The sequence below is a fragment of the Colobus angolensis genome, unplaced genomic scaffold (assembly GCF_000951035.1).
Source record: "Colobus angolensis palliatus isolate OR3802 unplaced genomic scaffold, Cang.pa_1.0 Scaffold84, whole genome shotgun sequence".
Lineage (NCBI taxonomy): Eukaryota > Metazoa > Chordata > Mammalia > Primates > Cercopithecidae > Colobus > Colobus angolensis.
Window position 1 is genome coordinate 1,824,286 of NW_012122265.1, and position 20,594 is coordinate 1,844,879.

The 20,594-nt window shown below is 46.6% G+C and overlaps 1 long non-coding RNA gene across 1 annotated transcript; it reads right to left on the bottom strand.

Moving 5' to 3' along the window:
- Positions 1-353: 353 nt before the first annotated feature.
- Positions 354-14,148, bottom strand: LOC105503225. Its single transcript, XR_001000446.1, has 4 exons — positions 13,763-14,148; positions 6,132-6,260; positions 5,608-5,760; positions 354-881 (listed from the first exon to the last, which is right to left on the bottom strand). It is a non-coding gene; the product is annotated as an uncharacterized LOC105503225 (long non-coding RNA).
- Positions 14,149-20,594: the final 6,446 nt, after the last annotated feature.

Here is a 20,594-nt window from a genome sequence, read left to right on the forward strand (position 1 = left end):
GAGTCGGCTCCAGAGAGTCGGCGGAAGAGTTTTCAGAAAGAATGAGAGAATTCGGGAACGCGGCCAGATGCAAAATACATATTTTAAATCCGTTTTTAAAATTATTTTCCAACAACCACCAGCTAGAACATAAGGTCGAATTTGAACATTTTTTTACTCTAAAAAAACCCAAACAAGAGTATAAAGTACTTAGCGACGGTCCTCTTGGAAAGTGTGTGGAGTCTGTAGCAAGAAAATGACAAACTTGAATGACAAATGTAAGAAAAAACTTTTGGGAAAAAAAAAATAGGTAGGGAGTTTGACTCTTACAAAAAATCATTTCTCTCCAAATCAATGTGTAGGCTTATCAGATTTTCAACCAACATTCTAGTGAGTTTATTTGGGGGTGGGGGTGGGCGGGGGTGGGGAGATACTTGGCAAAAAGAAGCTGAAATTCATACAGGAGAAACACGGAGGAACGGCCAAGAACATTTGGAACATCAGAGCAGATTTCAGAAGTGAAGGTGATGTAGCAGATTCATATTTAGAGCTCCCTGCAGACCAGCAGGCGGACAAAGCGTCTTTGGCCCAGGCCCCGTAACTCTCACAGCAGGCTGAGGAGGTAGATGCTCTTACCCTTGGAGTCTTCCCAGAGAGCAAACCAAAGCTCAGAGGGGGTTGAACAAAATCCTGAAGGTCACACAGAGCTACAAGGCAGTGCCGTCAACTCTGAGACCGTGACTCCTGACTTCACGACCACACCTTTTGTAGGTTGTAACACGGATCCTCATTCCACAATACCTATCCCGCAATATTATGTGTGCACGGGAACCTCGGGGTGGCAGGGTCGAGGAAAGCTGCGGGGATATTTCATAAAAGAGGTCGAGAAAATGAGGTGTGCACTGGGGCAGTGTGATTTGCTCTCCACATCAAATGCCAAAATACATTCCAGGTGAATTACAGAGGCCATGACGTGGGAAAAAAAAAAAAAAGGTTAAAAATAAAGCCAGAGGCTGGGCGCGGTGGCTCACGCCTGTTATCCAAGCACTTTGGGAGGCTGAGGCGGTTGGATCACCTGAGGTTAGGAGTTCGAGACGTGCCTGGCCAACATGGCAGACCCCTGTTTCTACTAAAAACATAAAAAAATAACCCGGGCATGGTGGCGGGCGTCTGTAATCCCAATTACTGGGGAGGCTGAAGCAGGAGAATCGCTTGAACCCTGGAGGCAGAGGTTGCAGTGAGCCTGGATCACGCCACTGCACTCCAGCCTGGACAACAGAGCGAGACTCCATCCTGAATACATAAATACATAAGCTAGAGAGGTGTGGTGCACACTCATCTGCTTTCACGCTGGGGAACAATGTTTCGAGCTTTAGAACAGTGGAAACAGGATGGAAGAAAAGGGCAGCTCAGCCCATTTCACTACTTCACCACGTCAAGTTTCTGTCTACCCAAACATGTCCACCAACATTAAAAGGCAGATTTCCCCTCCTGGCTGAGATGGGGTAGCAGGGACTGGATTTATCTTCCTGCCTGAAACAACCAAACAGCAACACAGAACAGACAAAATACACAAGACAATGAAACAACCAAACAGCAACACAGAACAGACCAAACACACAACACAATGGCTCTCAAGACCCCACACGTGGGCGGTGCACAACAGTGCTTCCCGGGCTGGGAACTGGCCTTGGGGGCCTCTCGTTGCCTGTGCACTTTCTGGTGGGTTTCCAAGCTTCAGTGCAGGAAGTGGGAGTTGAGATGGAGGCCACAGAGTCCCTGAGCTGATGAGACAGAGCTGGGGGGCTCCAGGCAGCTGAAGTTCATGAAGCTCAGAGAGCTGCCCAGAGAGAGAAGCTGAGACCCGAGAGTCCCCCTGGAGTATTAGGGACGGAGCCATCAGCACATGCCAGGGGAAACGTCCCAAGACAGGAAAGCACTATCAGAAAGGACTAGAGAGACCAGTGCTGGGCAGTGCTGGGCGCTCGCATGGACCTAGGAATTGTGTCTGCTCCCAGCAGCCACAGCAGAAAAGCCTATCACGCACAGCGGTGGGGTGCTCAGAAACAGCTTGCCCCCATGGTGGGGAAGAGTTAGCCCACACTATTGCAGACCTCCCTTACAAATGGTAAAAGTAATACTCGAAAGGATCAAACTGCTTGCAGATAAACAGCTACATTCCAGAACAAAGCTCAGGAATATTTGTGGAAATATAAAAGGATCCAGCTCCCACCCGAGTTAAAGTTTACAATGTCTGCATTCCGATAAAAAATTATCAAAAAGACACAGAAGCAGGAAAGGGTGACCCATAAAAAAGAGGAAATATCCGTCACTCAAAGCCAACCGTGGGACGCTAAAGCTCACCACTACCCTACGGCCGCCCCTAAAACAACAACACAGAGTCACGGCGAAAACGCCAGCGAACAAGATGACGTGATGAATCAAACTCCTCACGAACGCAATGGGAGGCAGAAAAAAGAGGAAAGGGGAGAAAAGAACAGATGCGACAAATAGAAAGCGAGTAACAAGGTGACAGACTCTAACTTAACCATGCCAGTAAACACATTAAACATCAATGGGCTCAACTGCCCGATTAAGCAGCAGAGGGGCCATGCATGGTGGCTCACTCCTGTAATTCCAGTAGTTTTAGAGGCTGGTAGAGGAGGATCCCCTGAGTCCAGGAGTCCAAGACCAGCCTGGGCAACAGAGGGAGAATGCATCTCTCCAAAAAAAAAATTTAGCTGGGCGTGGTGGCATGTGCCTGTAGTCACAGCTACTTGTGAGGCTGAGGCAGGAGGATCCCTTGAGCCCTGGAGGTCGAGGCTGCCATGAGCTGTGATTGCATCAACACACTCGAGCCTGGGCAACAGTGAGACCCCATCCGCACACCCCCAACCAGAGGTTGTCTAATTGATAAAATAGCAAAGCCCAACTATGTACTGCCAATAAGAAATATGGTTTAACTGGCCAGGTGTTGTGGCTCACACCTGTAATCCCAGCACTTTGGGAGCCCGCGGGGGTAGGACTGCTTGAGCCCAGGAGGACAAGAACACCCTGGGCAACATTTCTACCAGGATTTGGTAGAAACCCCATCTCTACAAAAAATACAAACATTAGTGAGGCGTGGTGGCACATGCCTGTAATCCCAGCTACTAGGGAGGCTGAGGCACAAGGATCGTTTGAACCCAGAAGGCAGAGGTTGCAGTGAGCTGAGATCGCGCCACTGCACTCCAGCCTGGGCGACAGAGCAAGACTCGGTCTCAAAAAGAAAAACAAAAGAAGAAAAGTCTCAAATCAACGACCTCGCTCTCAGCTTAAGGAAAATAGAAAAAGAAAAGCAAATTCAATCCAAAGTGGGCAGAAGAAAGGAAATAGTAAACATCAAGTGGAAGCTGATAAAACAGAAAACAATAAATAATAGAACAAAATTGAGAAAACCAAACTTGGTTCTTTAAGAATATCAATAATCCTGATAAACCTTTCACCAGCTTGATGGGGGAGGGCCCAGGGAAAGGAGGAGAAGGACAGAAATTACCAATAGCAGGAATAAGAGAGGTGGCGTGAGTACAGATTCTGCAGAAATTCAAAGAACAAAGAGGCCGGGCACAGTGGCTCACGCCTGTAACCCCAACACTTTGGGAGGCTGAGGTGGGTGGATCACCTGAGATCAGGAGTTGGAGACTAGCCTGCCCAACATAGTGAGACCCCATCTGCAATAAAAATACAAAAATTAGCCGGGGGCAGTGGTGGGCGCCTGTAATCCCAGCTACTCAGGAGGCTGAGGCAGGAGAATCACTTGAACCCAGGAGGCAGAGGCTGCAGTGAGCCAAGATTGCACCACTGCACTCCAGCCTGGGCGACAGGAGCGAAACTCCGTCTAAAAAAATAAAAATAAAAATAAAAGAAAGAAGAAAATATTGGTGAACAGCTTTATGCCAAATTAATTTGACAAGTTAGATGAAACGGATACGTTTCTTGAAAAACTGAAAATGCCAAAGCTCACACAAGAAGAAACAACTGACCTAAAGAACTCTCTAGTAAAGAGAGCAGCAAAAACCCTCCCACAAAGAAAATTCAGGCCCCACATGGCTGCCTGATGTGTGAACGAGTCTTTACTCAGTTAAACTCTGTTGAATTATCTAAGGCCTCTCTTTATTTTTATTTATTTATTTTTTTGAGACAGGGTCTCCCACTGTGGCCCAGGCGGGAGTGCAGGGGCACGATCTCGGCTCACTGCAGCCTCCGCCTCCCGGGTTCAAGTGATTCTCCCACCTCAGCCTCCCGAGTAGCTGGGATTACAGGCATGTGCCACCATGCACGGCTAATTTTTGTGTGTTTATTTATTTATTTAGAGATGGAGTCTCGCTCTGTTGCCCAGGCTGGAGTACAGGGGTGTTATCTCCGCTCACTACAACTTCCACCTCCGGGGTTGAAGTGATTCTCCTGCCTCAGCCTACGGAGCAGCTGGGATTACAGATGCCCGCCACCACGCCTGGCTAATTTTTGTATTTTTAGTAGAGACAGAATTTCACCATGTTGGCCAGGCTGGTTTCGAACTCCTGAGCTCAGGCGATCCTCCTGCCTCAGCCTCCCAAAGTGCTGAGATTACAGGCGTGAGCCACTGCGCCCGGCCAAGTTTTCTCTTTAAACGGATGGCATCAGAAGTGGACCTGGCGTAGAGCTTCCACAGGCCCCCAGGAGCTCTGACTGACCAAAGGAGGACCCACAGGGCCCACTGTGCCCTCTGCTCTCTCAGAGCAGCCGGGGTTCGTGGGAAGTTCTCTCTTGGATTCCAAAGCTTCATGATGTGTGTTTTGAGCTCTCTGAGTTTGCTTGAGCAAACGTTTTATCTAAACTGGGTTCAGAAGTCGCGACAGAAACTGGACTGGGTCCAGGATGGAATCTGATTTGATCATCCACTGGCTTGGATCCAGTTAGAGGCCCTCGTATGTCTGACTGGGTCAGGCAGAAACTAGCTGTAAATGGCAGGACTGCAGGAGGTGCAGGCTCCAGCTTTTGGACGCTCACAAGGAGTTTCGTGTTCTCCTCTCTTGGTTTCTTTTTCGTGCACACTAAGGTGGGGAAAAATCACTGCTGAGTTAATCGGGGGGATCTAAGAGCCAAAGCCAACGTTTAATGTAAAACGCGATCCTTCGTCTCTGAGAAACCGAGCACCTTCTGGCTCGTACATCCATCCGTGTTAGGTCCCGGGCGCAGCAAATGTTTACAGAAATGGTGGCATCTTACTAACGGTGAACGGAAATCTCGGTGGGATGTTCCAGGTGAACGCCACCGCACTGTAAGAAGTACGCCTAAACACAAGGCCTCCTAATCAGTCCCATCGGGGATGCTGATTGACATGAAGAAGCTTCTAACATGATTTCAATATTTTTATTCCCTCTTTTAAAAGCGTCTGCACAAAAGGCAAGTAAGTCCTGGCAAGGTGGCCCACGCCTATAATTCCAGCACTTTGAGAGGCCAAGGTGGGAAGATCCGCTGGAGCCCAGGAGTTTCAGACCAGCCTGGGCAACACAGTGAGGCACCCGCTCCCCTAGCCCCCGCCCCGTCGCCCTGCCTTCTCTATAGAAAAAAAAAAAAAAAAAATTAGCCGGGCACGGTAGCACTCACCTGTAGTCCCAGCTGCTTAGGCGGCTGAGGCGGGAGACAGAGGCCGTGTCAGAGGTGTGTGAACCAGAGCGACTCCATCTTGAACGGGAGCAGGGCACAATGAGGCTGAGACCTAGTGGGCTGCATTCCCAGATGGTCAGGCATTCTAAGTCACTGGATGAGACGGGAGGCCGGCACAAGATACAGGTCATAAAAGCCCTGCTGATAAAACAGGTTGCAGTAAACAAGCCGGCTAAAATCTACCAAAACCAAGATAGTGACAAGAGCGACCTCTCGTCGTCCCCACTGCTACACTCCCACCAGTGCCATGAGTTTACCAACGCCATGGCAACGTCAGGAAGTTACCCTATATGGCCTAAAAAGGGGGGCATGAGTAAATCCACCCCTTGTTTGGCATATCATCAAGAAATAACCATAAAAAGGGGCAACCAGCTGCCCTCGGGGCTGCTTGGTCCCTGCAGTAGCCATTCTTTATTCCTTTACTTTCTTAATAAACCTGTATCTGCTTTGCGCTGTGGACTCACCCCGAATTCTTTCTTGCACAGGATCCAAGCAGCCTCTCTTGGGGTCTGGATCAGGACCCTTCTCCTGTAACAGTTGCAGTGAGCTGTGATGGCACCACTGCACTCCAGCCTGGGAAACAGAGCAACACACTGCCAAATAAGATAAAGTCAAAATAAGATAATAAATGTAAATTAATTAATTAAGACAAACAAAAAGCTTAAGTGACCAGTTGACAAGAAAAGAATGAATCTTCTGGGCTTTTGGCCTGGTTACTATCCCGGACAGAAAGCTATCCTAGATGAAGGATTTCTAAAAGGTCTCTCAGATCCAGCAGGCTTACTTCAGACCCATCCACGCTGAGCCCAGGCAGAGGGAAGGCTTTCTCTGCCCTATTCCTTAATGGGCCCCACCCTGTACTCAGTAATTTTAGCTAAGAAATAGTAGTTACAGTTAGAAGGACCACCTATCCACAGGTTGGTGCGAAAGTAATTGTGGTTTTTGCAATTACGTTTCAACCAGCCTAGTAACTCAAATGCACCTTTCTGACATTCAACTACTATCTTGAAACCATTTTGTGAAAGAAATTTACATCTCCACAAGACATTTCCATTTGCAATGTCTGGGAGGGACGTACCTTGGTTTTAAATTTACATAACAAGTCTTACCTTTGTTTAACGTGTTTTTCCTGGCCATCTTGTCTTAACTGGGCCTTGCTTTTTTCTTGATTTGAGCAAATGATGGTACAGTATTTAAGCTGAAAGTCTCAGCTCTACACATTTTCTGCCTTGTTTCACCTAAGAGTTATATTTTTTGAAGGCAAATTGTTCCCTAGCTGACAATTGCTTAGTATGATAAAACAAGTAATCAGGCCGGGCGCGGTGGCTCAAGCCTGTGATCCCAGCACTTTGGGAGGCCGAGACGGGCGGATCACGAGGTCAGGAGATCGAGACCATCCTGGCTAACACGGTGAAACCCCGTCTCTACTAAAAATATAAAAAATAAGCTGGGTGTGATGGTGGGCGCCTGTAATCCCAACTACTCGGGAGGCTGAGGCAGGAGAATCGCTAGAACCCGGGAGGCGGAGCTTGCAGTGAGCTGAGATCCGGCCACTGCACTCCAGCCTGGGCGACAGAGTGAGACTCCATCTCAAAAAAAAAAAACAAAAAAAACAAGTAATCAGAAGATTGATCGTCTAAAGGGGGAAAAGAAAAACTATCTGAAAGCTGGCAAATGAAAATGCTTTGTGAAATCTGTAAGATCTGTTTCTATCTGTGTCTGTTATATGTCTCTTTGCATTACATGTATCTGATAATATTTAGGAAATAAAGCTGAAATCACCTTTGCACTGTCTCTTTGAGATGGTGAAAGACATCCAATTAATTGACTCCATCTTGCCTCTTTTTTTTTTTTTTTGAGATGGAGTTTTGCTCTTGTCGCCCAGGATCATGTGTAATGGCGCAAACTTGGCTCACCACAACCTCCACCTCCTGGGCTCAAGGGGAAGGCAGTTCCTGCCTCAGCCTCCCAAGTAGCTGGGATTACAGGCATGTGCCACCATGCCTGGCTCATTTTGTATTTTTTTACAATTTTGTTTTGTTTTGTTTTGTTTTTTTACAAAAAGTACAGGCGAGGTTTCACCATATTGGCCAGGCTGGTCTCAAACTCCTGACCTCGTGATCTACCCACCTCGGCCTCCCAAAGTGCTGGGATTTCAGGCGTGAGATTCATGAGCTTAGATTTAAATACTTTGGCATCTTATTTTATATGTATAGAAAATCTAAATGTAGGCTGGGTGCAGTGGCTCACGCCTGTAATCTCAGCACTTTGGGAGGCCGAAGGGGATGGATTACCTGAGGTCAGGAGTTCCAGACCAGCCTGGCCAACATGGTGAAACCCCGGCTCTACTAAAAACTACAAGAATTAGCCAGGCATGGTGGCCTGCGCCTGTAATCCCAGCAACTTTTGAACCCAGGAGGCAGAGGTTTCAGTGAGCTGAGATCGCACCACTGCACTCCAGCTTGGGTGACAGAGTGAAACTCCATCTCAAAAAAAAAAAAAAAAGTAAAACCTGCACTTTGGGAGGCCGAAGCAGGCAGATTACCTGAGGTCAGGAGTTCGAGACAAGCCTGGGCAAAACATAGTGAAACCCCGTCTCTACCAAAAATACAAAAATTACACCTGCACCCTGGCGTGGTGGCACGTGCCTGTCATCCCAGCTACTCGGGAGGCTGAGGCAGAAGAATCACTTGAACCCAGGAGGCAGAGGTAGAAGTGAGCTGAGATCAGGTCACTGCACTCCAGCCTGAGTGACAGAACGAGACGCCATCTTAAACAAACAAACAAACAAACAAACAAAAGTGAATGTATTAGATCTGTAAACAAATATTTGAAGAAACATCTTTCTAAAAAAATTATGAAGTGGTTCTCCTCTACAAATACTGATATAAAATAGTTCACAATTATTTCTTAGGGTTTTCACTGGGATTTGGGTTACTGATATAAGTGTAGTTAACATTTGCAATTAAGACTACTATAGATATAAGAAAAACAATGCTGTATACCGACAATATAAAAAAATCAAGATATGCTTTTGGTGAGAAAAGGTATAAAGGCATGAAAAATGTGTTTAAAAATCATTCCTTCTAGTTTGAAGCTACTTAAAGCTCATTTCAAACTGAGAGAATAGGCCGAGAGTGATGGCTCATGCCTGTAATCCCAGCACTTTGGGAGGCCGAGGCAGGTTGAATCACCTGAGGTCAGGAGCTCGAGACCAGCCTGGCCAACATGGGGAAACCCTGTCTCCTGAAAATACAAAAATTAGCCAGGTGTGGTAGTGTTTGCCTGTTTTCTCAGCTACTTGGGAGACTGAGGCAGGAGAATTGCTTGAATCACGGAGGCAGAGGTTGTGGTGAGCCAGGATTGTGCCATTGCACTCCAGCCTGGGTAACAGAGTAAGACTCTATCTCAAAAAAAAAAAAAAAAAAAAAAATCAAAGGAATAAAAAGATGCAGGTAAAACAAAAATATAGAAAGTTAAGAAGAAAAATTTTAAAATTATATGTAAGATTCTAAAAGGCTTAGGAAAACCTTGTTTAGTCACGAGATGAGTGAGATTGGATGGACTTTTTTTTTTTTTTTGAAACCGAGTCTTGCTCTGTTGCCTGGACTGGAGTGCAAAGGCGCCATCTCAGCTCACTGCAACCTCCACCTCCCGGGCTCAAGCAATTCTCCTGCCTCAGCCTCCCGAGTGCCTGGATGACAGGCACCCGCCACCATGCCCAGCTAATTTTTTGTATTTTTAGTAGAGACAGGGTTTCACCATGTTGGCCAGGCTGGTCTCGAACTCCTGACCTCATGATCCACCCGCCTCAGCCTCCCAAAGCCCTGGGATTACAGGCGTGAGCCACCACCCCCGGCCAGATTGATTTGTTTATAACGTTTTATGAAAATCAGTTTTAGTATTGATAAATATACTAGTCTAAAAGTAAAATTTGCTTCTCTCTTTTGAACAAGAATTTTTATGTGTATTAGTAAGAGATAGTAATAACGATTGTTAATCTTTTGAGTAAACTGCAAGAGACAGAGAGAGACAAAAGAGATTCTGTCTCATGCTGTCTTTCTCAGTGTAAAACACTGAATCCCTTCTCTAACAAAGAATACAGGTTTTTGCTTTTTAAAATCTTAGAAATATCACTTTGGCTAAAAGAATGACAATTCTACAGTCACCTGTAAACCTATTTTGCTTGAGTGTTTTAGATCTTTGACATTTTTGACAGGCTTCCCAAAATCACATTTAAATTGTAAAATCAGGTATCTTTTCAACTTCAAACTAATTTTGGGATGCTACTAAGGGCCCCTATAGTATCCAAACAGGAGAGTGACAGAAGTATTTGATAAACTAAATTACATGGGAAGCACTGCCAAATAAGAAATGATGTTTAACCTTATTTGAGATATTATTTATGAATACATCATTAATATGTGCTCCAAAATTGTATGGGGTTCCTAAAATTCTGATACATCTTGGTATATGCTGTCACTCATAATTACATTTGAGTAATTATGTTACTCAATGTGTAACATAATTATGTTAAGTTATGTTAAGTTATTGTAGGCCACAGAAATAACCAAAATTCCTTGTCAATTCTGTCTTTAACCATGGCCATTTTAAGTCATTTCCATAGTTAACTGCTTTTTTCTGACATTTCTGAAAACTCTTCACAAGCATGCACAATCCTACAATACTAAGTCTTCTAGGAGGTTCTTGAAAGGATAGAAAGGACCCTGGTAAGCCCTCTCGAATAGGCTTCTGATAACTTTAGTGTAATATCATTTGGACTGGGTAAAAATTCCTGGAACTCTAACGAAAACATTGACTGGTTTATCAAATGGCTAACCTGGGCAGGACAAAAATTAATTGAATACCAAGAAAATACTTTGCCAGCTTTTCATGCTAAATCAGCCAGTACCCAATTTGAATAAAATCCATAGTCCAAGTCAAATTACCTACGATAACCCTTCCAATAAACAGTGCTATACACCTGAATTGGAGAAACAACATTGGTATTTAAGAAGATATAAGTCCAGTGTCAAGCATGGCCACACGGACAGCCCAGATGGCCACCTGGTTCTTCCTGTGTCCTTCAATCTTCTATTATTAAATGCTCTGCATGCCATGACTCATCATGGAAGAGACAAAACAATCCAAATTATATATATATTATATATATTTTTTGTATATACATATTATATATACATCATATAGACATGTGCTTGGCATGGTGACTGTTGTAAGTTGTTAAAATGGTTTACGACCAATGTTTAGTTTGCCAAACCCATAATCCTGGGAGGACAATCAAAACTTCAATTATACTTGTGCTACTTGATGGGCCATTTAAACGTTACTGGAGGGATTTCCTTCCATTGTCATTTTCAATGCCTGTTTTCTGATTATATAGAAGCTTTCCCAGGCAAGAGCACTGATGTTACAGCAGTAGCTAAAAGATTATTAGAAAATTGTTTTTCTCATGGGACGTTCCCTGAGAAATCTCCAGTGACAGAGGTACTTGTTCCACTGCTCAAGTGGAAAAACTGCTAAATAAGTTGTTGCAGATACGATAATATTAAAAGCAAGGGAACTGAATGAAGCGGGCTGCCTTGGTCAAGGGTGTTGCAGGTAAATGGCCATCGGGTCCATTTCCAGTGGAAAACATAGGTTGACACCTTATGAAATAGTCCCTGGAAGGCCCATATAGAACCTCATGTATCTTCCACTCCTCATCTCCAATATGACTAAAGGCTCCAAGGCCTTAATGCATTATGCCTGAGTATATTTTTACCAGGTACAGAAAGCTTTTCATGGTACACTGAGGACTCTACTAAGCCCTTCACAATCTAAAACTCAGACATTTGGTTTTCTGAGAATATCACAGAAAGGCTGCCCTTGCCACCCACACTGCAGTGAAACTTTAGGACTTTGAACCCTGGGTTCATTATCTCACAGCTCAAGAGGGCACCGCCAGACTCTAGGAACTGCAGCCCCATCGGAGATTTTAAGGTAAAGCCAATCAGGGAAGTCTCGGCCCAGAAGCAGATGGCATCCCAGATGTGAACAGCTTTTCCCCAAGAACTTATCTCGAGACTGTTATGCCTCTGAACAATAGAACTAAAAAGGGACCTCTTATGTGCGCTCATGGGGTATACTTTTATTTGTGGAGGATTTTGCAGCCAATCCTACACGTGACCAACCTTTTGCCTTGACAGTTGGAAGATGAAGGGTCAATGTAGGTGGAAAAAAAAATTTTTTTTTTGAGACAGAGTCTCACTCTGTTGCCTGAGCTAGAGTGCAGTGGTGTGATCTCAGCTCACAGCAACCTCTGCCTCCCGGACTGAAGCAATTTTCTTGCCTCAGCCTCCCGAGTAGCCGGGATTATAGGCACCCACCATCACGCCCAGCTAATTTTTGTATTTTTAGTAGAGACAGGGTTTCACCACGTTGGCCAGGCTGGTCTCGAACTCCCGACGTCAAGTGTCCACCTCAGCCTCCCAAAGTGCTGGGATTCCAGGTGTGAGCTCCTGCGCCCAGCCTGGGTGAAAAATGTTAATGGTGCCTTTGTTGCTTTATAATCAGTCACAAACATCGGTCCATTCCTCTACATCACAGCTTAAAGAGAACTCTGGCAAGAGCTTCACTCTTCTAGATGGGCATCATTTCTGAGGCCTCTTTTTCCACAGTTTGGAGTAAACGAGGCAAAGATTTAAAATGTATCCCTCTGCCGGGCACGGTGGCTCACGCCTGTAATCCCAGCACTTTGGGAGGCCAAAGCAGGCATATCACGAGGTTCAAGAGATCAAGACCATCCTGGCTAACATGGCAAAACCCTACCTCTACTAAAAATATAAAAAATAAGCTGGGTGTGATGGTGGGCGCCTGTAATCCCAACTACTCGGGAGGCTGAGGCAGGAGAATCACTTGAACCCAGGAGGTGGAGGTTGCAGTGAGCCGAGATCACGCCACTGCACTCCAGCCGACAGAGCGAGACTCCGTCTCAAAAAAACAAAAATAAATAAAAAGCATCCCTCGTAATTGGCTCTAGAACAGATTCTACTCCAAAGGCTATGGTTACACAACAGTCCTTAAATTCTCTTGCTAAAGGTGTGTGAGATGATAGACTTGCTCTGGATTCCTTACTAGCTAAACAGAGGAGTATCTGTGCCATTGCTGACACTTCTTGTTGCACATGGAGGAATGTATCGGGTATTAGAAAGGTTCGGTTGTGGGGGATTAACAAACAGGCTGCTTGTTTGAAATGAGTAGACTCTTTATCTAGCTCACTCTCTGATCTGTTTGATTTTCGTTGGTTTGGCTCACGGGACCCCACCTAAGAAGCATGCTCCAAATTCTTGGTATTAAATATGATCTTCCTAACAGTCATAATACTCGTCTCCCTGGTGCTCTGCATTCTCTCAGAAGTTTCACATGTTTGCACATAGCCATCTGTAGGATGTTAAATGGTGTCTCTCTGACTGGAGCAACAAGAACTCAAAGAAACACACGGACATCGTAACCCACGAATGACATGCTGTGACCAGAAGCCCGAAGTGGCGGTGACTGAGGGGGGTGCGAAGGCCCTAAGGCTTGGCTACACTTTCCACTAAATAAGAACCTGACCAAAGGCAGGGAATTTCTAAACAACATTATAAGAGGCCATTGTTTTGAACTGAGCTCCTGCAAGAGGCCCCAACAGATCAGACCAAACCCAGATGGAGTCACGCAAGCTAAATGTGACACCATCAGACTGAAGCTTTACAGAAGCGGATGGGTCCTAAGGCAGACCAGGGTTTGTTTTTCTGAGCACATGAAATTCCAGCACAAGGAGGTTCCCCTCTATTCCTTACAAAAAATATAACCCTAGGTCCTCGTTCCCACTTACGAAACCCATTGTTCTGCTATTTCCCAGCGGGACTTGGGACCAAATACCTACATTTACGATGGCGACAGGGACGTCAATGTCTAAAGGGGGAAATCGTTAAATTAATCTTGGCGTAAAGCTGCCTCCTGACATAGTTTACGTTCCGCCTTCTCCATCCACCATGAACTGAAACCTAACTGGAGATGTAAACAGACTGAAACCTGCCCTTGTGCCACTCACCGGGTTTCCGCGCATCAAGGGTGCCGGCCATTCAAACCGTGTTCAGATAAGGCAAGCCTCGAGCTGCAGCCCCTCCGGTGGTTTCTGGGCTTTGCTTCCGTTTTCTGTACCTCTTTTCCTGTTTCTGTCCACCAATCTTCAGCCATGCAGCAGTACCGGAGCCTCTCGGAACCTATTTGGGTCTGGGGGCTGCCCAATTAGCGAGGGGTTCTTTGCTTAATTAAACTCTGTTAAGTTTAATTTGTCCAAGGTTTTTCTTTTAACGGTACAGAAAAGCATTTGAAAAATCTAACATCGGTTCCCGATTTTTTTAAAAAACACCACTCAGTAAATTAGGAATAGAGGGAACTTCCCCAACCTAATACAGGATATCTATGAAAACCCCACAACCAACAGTGGAAGACTGAACATCTTCTCACCAAGAACAGAAAGGAGGCTGGGATGTCTGCCTTCATCACCTCCATCCAACATTGACCTGGAGGCTCCTGCTTGTGCAATTAGGCCCCTAAAAAGAAATAAAAGCCATACAGACGAGAAAGGAAAAAGAAAACAATCTTATCTACAGAAAACGTGACCATCTAACCCGATGGAATAAAAAACAAAAAAAAACCTACAAGAATTACTAAGTGAGATTCATAAGGTTAATAGAATAACAAGACTGATATACAAAGTCCATTGCGTTTCTATAAAATGGTAATCAGCTATCAGATATTGACATTAGAAAATACCACTTCCTAACTGTATAAAAATAGACAGTACGTAGAGGTCCGTCGGACAAAAGATGTGAAAGACCTCCAAATTGAAAGAGTGAAACATTCTTGAAAGAAGTTGAAGAAGAGACCTGAATAAACAGGGAGATCCAGGGTTTGTGGATTCGTAAGTTCAATACTGTTAAGATGTCAACTCTCCCTACATTTGTATAAATTAACAGGTCCATTCTAAAATGCATATGGAAAAGCAGAGGAGGTAGAAGAGCTCAATCTGGAAAAAGAACACAACTGAGGAGCTAACATTCTAAGAATTCATATTAAGACCAGAGTAATCAAAACTGAATGATACTGGTATAAAAATACTCAAATAGATCCAAAAGAAAATGGTCCAGAAACAAGCTTACACATACATACTGATGACTTTTTTTCAGGCAGGGTCTCGCTCTGCTGCCCAGGCTGGAGTGCAGTGGTGCAATCTCTGCTCACTGTAGCCTCAAATTCCCAAGCTCTAGGGATCCTCCCACCTCAGCCTCCCAAGTAGCTGGGACCACAGGCACCCACCACCATGCGCAGTTCAGACTGTTGACAAAGGTACAAAGGCGACTTGGTGCACACTTGTAGCTTCTTCAAGAAAGCATGCTGCAGCAATCTCATATTCAGGAACAACTGGATCTCCACATGCAAAAAGAAAAGAAGAATTTGCATTCATACCTCATACTATACACAGACATGAACTCAAAAAGGATCATGGGTCTCAATGCAAAGCTGGAACCATAAAAACACAGGAGAAAATGTTTATGACTCTGGATAAGGCAAAGATTTCTCAGACATGATACCAAAAGCACAATTCCTAAAAGAACAAATTGACAAACTGAAATTCACCAAAAATGTTTAAAATTTGCTCTTCAGATGGTTAACGGTGAGAAGACAAGCCACCAACCAGGAGAAAAATCTTTGCAAATCTATTTCATCAAGGACCGATTCAGAATATATATAAAGAACTGTCATGGTGACTCACGCCTGTAATCCCAACACTCCGGGAGGCTGAGGCGGGTGGATCACTTGAGGTTAGGAGTTTGAGACCAGCCGGACCAACATGGTGAAACCCCATCTCCACTAAAAATACAAAAATTAGCCAGGCGTGGTGGCAAATGCCTGTAATCCCAACTACTCGGCAGTCTGAGGCAGGGGAATTGCTTGAACCCGGGAAGCAGACGTTGCAGTGAGCCAAGATGGTGCCACTGCACTCTAGCCTGGGCAACAAGAGTAAAACTAAAAAAAAAAAAAAAAAAAAAAAAGAAAAAAAAAAGACCTCTCAGACTTAACAATAGGAAAACAAATAACCCACTTTTACAGCAACAGGCAAAGGATCTGCACAGATGCTTCCCCCAACAAGATATATCAGTGGTGAAGTAGCATGTGCAAAGCTGCACAGCACCGTTGGTCCTTGGAGACACGCAAGCCAAAATCACAGACCGCACCCTACACGTCTAAGAAGGGCCAGAGTCAGTGAGACGAACCACTCCAACTGCAACATGAAATGAGAGCTAGGCCATTTCTGAACAAGTTTCACACACGCCTCCCACGGCATCTAGTCATTTTATTTCTAGGTCTCTCCCCAAGAGCAAAGGAAATGTATGTCCTTCTGAAAACCTGCGTGTGAATGCAAATGGCCACATTACATTCCATCGTTCAAAACTGGAAACCACCCTGATGCCCACCAAGAGACGAACAGATGAGCGGGGTGCGGTGTACCCATGCTGTGGCAATAAAAATGAGTGTTTACAACAGACACAGCAGCAAGCACGGATCTCAGAACAGTTACGCTGCGTGACAGAAGTCAGACAAGGAGTGCGTGCGTGCCACAGGATGTCATTTATGTAACTCTGTAAAAAAGCACAAACACTTGGGTGCAGGGCTCATGCCCGTAATCCCAGCCTTGGGTGCAGGGCTCATGCCTGTAATCCCAGCACTCTGGGAGGTGGAGGCAGGAGGGTCACTTGAGCCCAAGAGTTTGAAGCCAGCCTGGGCAACATAGCAATACCTTGTCTCTACAAAAAAAAATAAAACACTTAGCCAGGTGTGGTGGTGTGCACCTGCGGTCCCAGCTACTCGGGGAGCTGAGGCAGGAGGATCCGTCGAGCCCAGGAGGTTGAGGCTGCAAGGAGCTCTCATTGTACCACTGCACTCCCACACTCCAGCCTGGGAAACAGAGACCCTGTCTCAAACACACACACACACACACACACACACAAGCAGAAACCAACCAGGACACCGGTTGCTCGGGACTGGGAGGTCCAGGGTGGGAAGGAGAGTCACACAGGGCACTGGGACAATTTTGGGGCAATGGGTGCGTTTGTCTCCTGATGGGGTTGGCTTCGTGGCTCTCTTTGTAGATTAAGATGGATGGAATTGTACAGTTTAAACATGGCAATGACTGAGTGTCAATGACACTCCCAACGAAGGTGTTTTTAAAAAGTAAAAGGCAAATGACAAAACTGGGAAAATACTTGGAATCAAGTATGACAGAGAAGGAGTAATGTCATTCATACATTAAAGGCACTTGGAAAAACACGTAAGGAAAACATTTCCACCCTAACTAATTTGCTCAGGCTGCCGTAACAAAGCGCCAAGTCCAGGGAGCTTAAATGACAGACATTTGTGCTCTCACAGTCCCGGAGGCTGGAGTCTGAGATCAAGGTAGAGCTGGGTCCTCTCAAGGCCTCTCTCCTGGGCTAGCAGATACCACCATCTCCCTGTGTCCCCAACGGGGCTATCCCTCTGTGCGTGTCTGTGTCCTCATCTCCTCTTCTTACAAGGACACCAGTCCTGTTGGATTAAGACCCACCCATAGGACCCCATTTAATTTAATTATGTCTTTAAAGACTCCATCTGCAAAAACAGTCACATCCTGAAGTACTGGGGACTAAGGCTTCAACATACGATATACATATATACACACATACATATATACATACATACACACACACACACATATATATTTTGAGATGGATTTTGCTCTGTTGCCCAGGCTGCAGTGCAGTGGCATGATCTTGGCTCACTACACCCTCCACCTCCCAGGTTCAAGTGATTCTCCTGCCTCAGCCTCCCTTGTAGCTGGGACTACAGACGCCCGCCACCACGCCCGGCTAATTTTTGTATTTTCAGTAGAGACAGGGTTTCACCCTCTTGGCCAGGCTGATCAACCCGACTTCAGGTGATCCGTCCGCCTCGGCCTCTCGAAGTTCTGGGATTATAGGCATGAGCCACAGGGACCGGCCTCAAGGTAAGAATTTTAAGGGGGACACAATTCAGCCTGTAGAAAAAATGAGCAACAGACAGAAGCAGCCAAGCCCTGGGATCAGAAATATGAGCAACCGACATGCACACACCACTACACCTGGCTCACTTGTCTATTTTTTGCAGAGACAGCGTCACACCATGTTGCCCAGACTGGACTTAAACTCCTGGGCTCAATAATCCACCCGCCTCGGCCTCCCAAGGTGTCGGGATTACAGGTGTGAGCCACCGTGCCAGGCCGAGGCTGCAGTTTTCAATGAGGTGGTGAATGAGGCCTCCCTGGGAAGAGGGTGTGGCAAGTGTCAGGGGTTGGGAGGAGAGGGTCAGCACATGCCCAGGCCCTGAGGCCTGGGAATCCCAAGGACTACAGGGGCACAAAAAGGCCATGTGGACCCTCAAAGGCCCCCGACCACGCCATGTGAGGGGTTGACTACCTCTGCCACCCCCTCTTTGTGGCACCCGAGAGCAGGGTTCCTAGGAGGGCAAGAATGGTGGGGGAACTGGGATTAAGAAGGGGCTCCTAGAATGGGGGTACTGTTGAGCCCTAGGCCACCAGGAGCTGGGCAGGGGCTCTGCTGCTGCAGCAAAGGGGCCAGGTTGCCTGGGATGGTGGGAGGGAGCTGGGGAGGGGGAAGGAGCAGGAGGGGTCGATGGGGAGACAAGAAGTCTCTAATGGCAGCTGATTCTGAAGGGCTTCGTGAGAGAAGCACCAGCACACCCCCACCTGCTGTCCTGGTCCTGCCCAAATGCAGGCCTCCCACATGGGTGGGGGGCCTTCTCTTCTGGTTGGGAGAAATGCCAGGTGGCCACGTGTGTGGCTGGTGATCGCAGGCTGGTGCTGCAAGGAGCTTTGAGGCTGCAAGGAGCTCTCGCTGTGTCACTGCACTTCCATACTCCAGCCTGGGAAACAGAGTGAGACCCTGTCTCAAAACATACACACACACACACATACACACACACACACAAAGCAGAAACAGGCTGGGTGCGGTGGCTCACGCCTGTAATCCCAGCACTTTGGGAGGCCAAGGCGGGCGGATCACAAGGTCAGGAGATCGACACCATCCTGGCTAACACAGTGAAAACCCGTCTTTATCAAAAACGTAAAAAAATTAGCCGGGCGTGGTGGCGGGCGCCTGTAGTCTCAGCTACTCGGGAGGCTGAGGCAGGAGAATGGCGTGAACCCGGGAGGCGGAGCTTACAGTGAGCCAAGATCGCGCCACTGCACTCCAGCCTGGGCACAAGAGTGAAACTGTGTCTTAAAACGAAACCAAACAAAAACAAAAACAGAAACAAACAAGGGGGTTGCCATTCTTCCTAACCTTTGAAAACATGCATTTGAACATGGTGGCTCACCGGTTTGTGCTTATACTGATTTCACTACAAGTGTTTGCACTTTTTGTGTGTGTTTATTGGCTGGAAGAATGAATGAGTCTATGAATGAATGAATGAGTGTATGTGTGAACGGCCCCTCCCCCACCCTCTGCATGAATGAATGAATGAGTGTGTGAACGGCCCCTCCCCCACCTTCTGCATGAATGAATGAATGAGTGTGTGAACGGCCCCTCCCCCACCCTCTGCATGAATGAATGAATGAGTGTATGTGTGAACGGCCCCTCCCCCACCCTCTGCATGAATGAATGAATGAGTGTGTGAACGGCCCCTCCCCCACCCTCTGCATGAATGAATGAATGAGTGTATGTGTGAACGGCCCCTCCCCCACCCTCTGCATGAATGAATGAATGAGTGTATGTGTGAACGGCCCCTCCCCCCTCTTCTGACCTGATTCTCATCTGCAGGCTGAAGGTGCTTTCCCAGCCGAACCCGTCCGTCCATTCCCTTAAAATCCTTCAGGGCCCCTCACTGTAAAAATGCCCCAGCTCCCCCAGCCTGACTCACAAAGCTCAGCCTAGGGGCTGCCCTTGCAGCGGGGCTCCTGGCTCAGGTCTAGCAGGTGGACACAGAAGAGCGTGTCCCGACACACCTATGAGAACGGTCCAGACCCAGAACACTGACAACATCACACGCGGGTGACGTGGAGGAGCAGGAAGCGCCACCACTGCAGTGGGAACGCCAAACGGTGTGGCCACTTTGGAAAGTCGCGGGGCAGTTTCTTACAAAACCAAACGTCCTCCTACCATACAACCAGCAATGGCCCTCCTGGGTTTTTCTGCAAATGAATTGAAAACTTGTGTCCACCCTAAAACCTGCACACACACGTTTACAGAGGCTTTATTCATGACTGCCGAGACTTGGACGTAAACAAGAAGTCCTTCCGCAGGCAAATGGATAAACCGAGGTACATCCAGACAATGGAACAGTATCCGGCCCGAAAAGAATGCACTATGAAACCATGAAAAGACCCACAGGAGCCCTAGCTGCATCTCACTCATGGAAAGAAGCCAATCTCAAAAGGCTACGTGCTGTATGATTCCAACGACACCACAGCCTGGAAAGGGCAAAGCCAAGGTGGCAGTGGAAAGACCCACGGCTGCCAGGGGCTGGGGGAGGAAGGAAGGCACAGGCGGGGCAGAGGCGGCTTTTCAGGCAGTGACGCTTCTGTTTGACACCATAATGGTGGCTAAAGGACATTTTGCAAGGATGAACCCTGGGGTAAACTCTGGACTTAATATTAATGTATCAATATTGGTTTATCAATTGGAACAGATCGCACCACATAATGCAAGATGTTAATAACAGAGGGGGACTCAGGGAGAGGGGGTCTGTGGGAACTCTGTATACTCCCTGAGCAATTTTTCTGTAAGCCCAAAGTTGCTCTAAAAGATAAGGTCTACTTAAAAAGGACCAATTATTGGGCCAGGTGC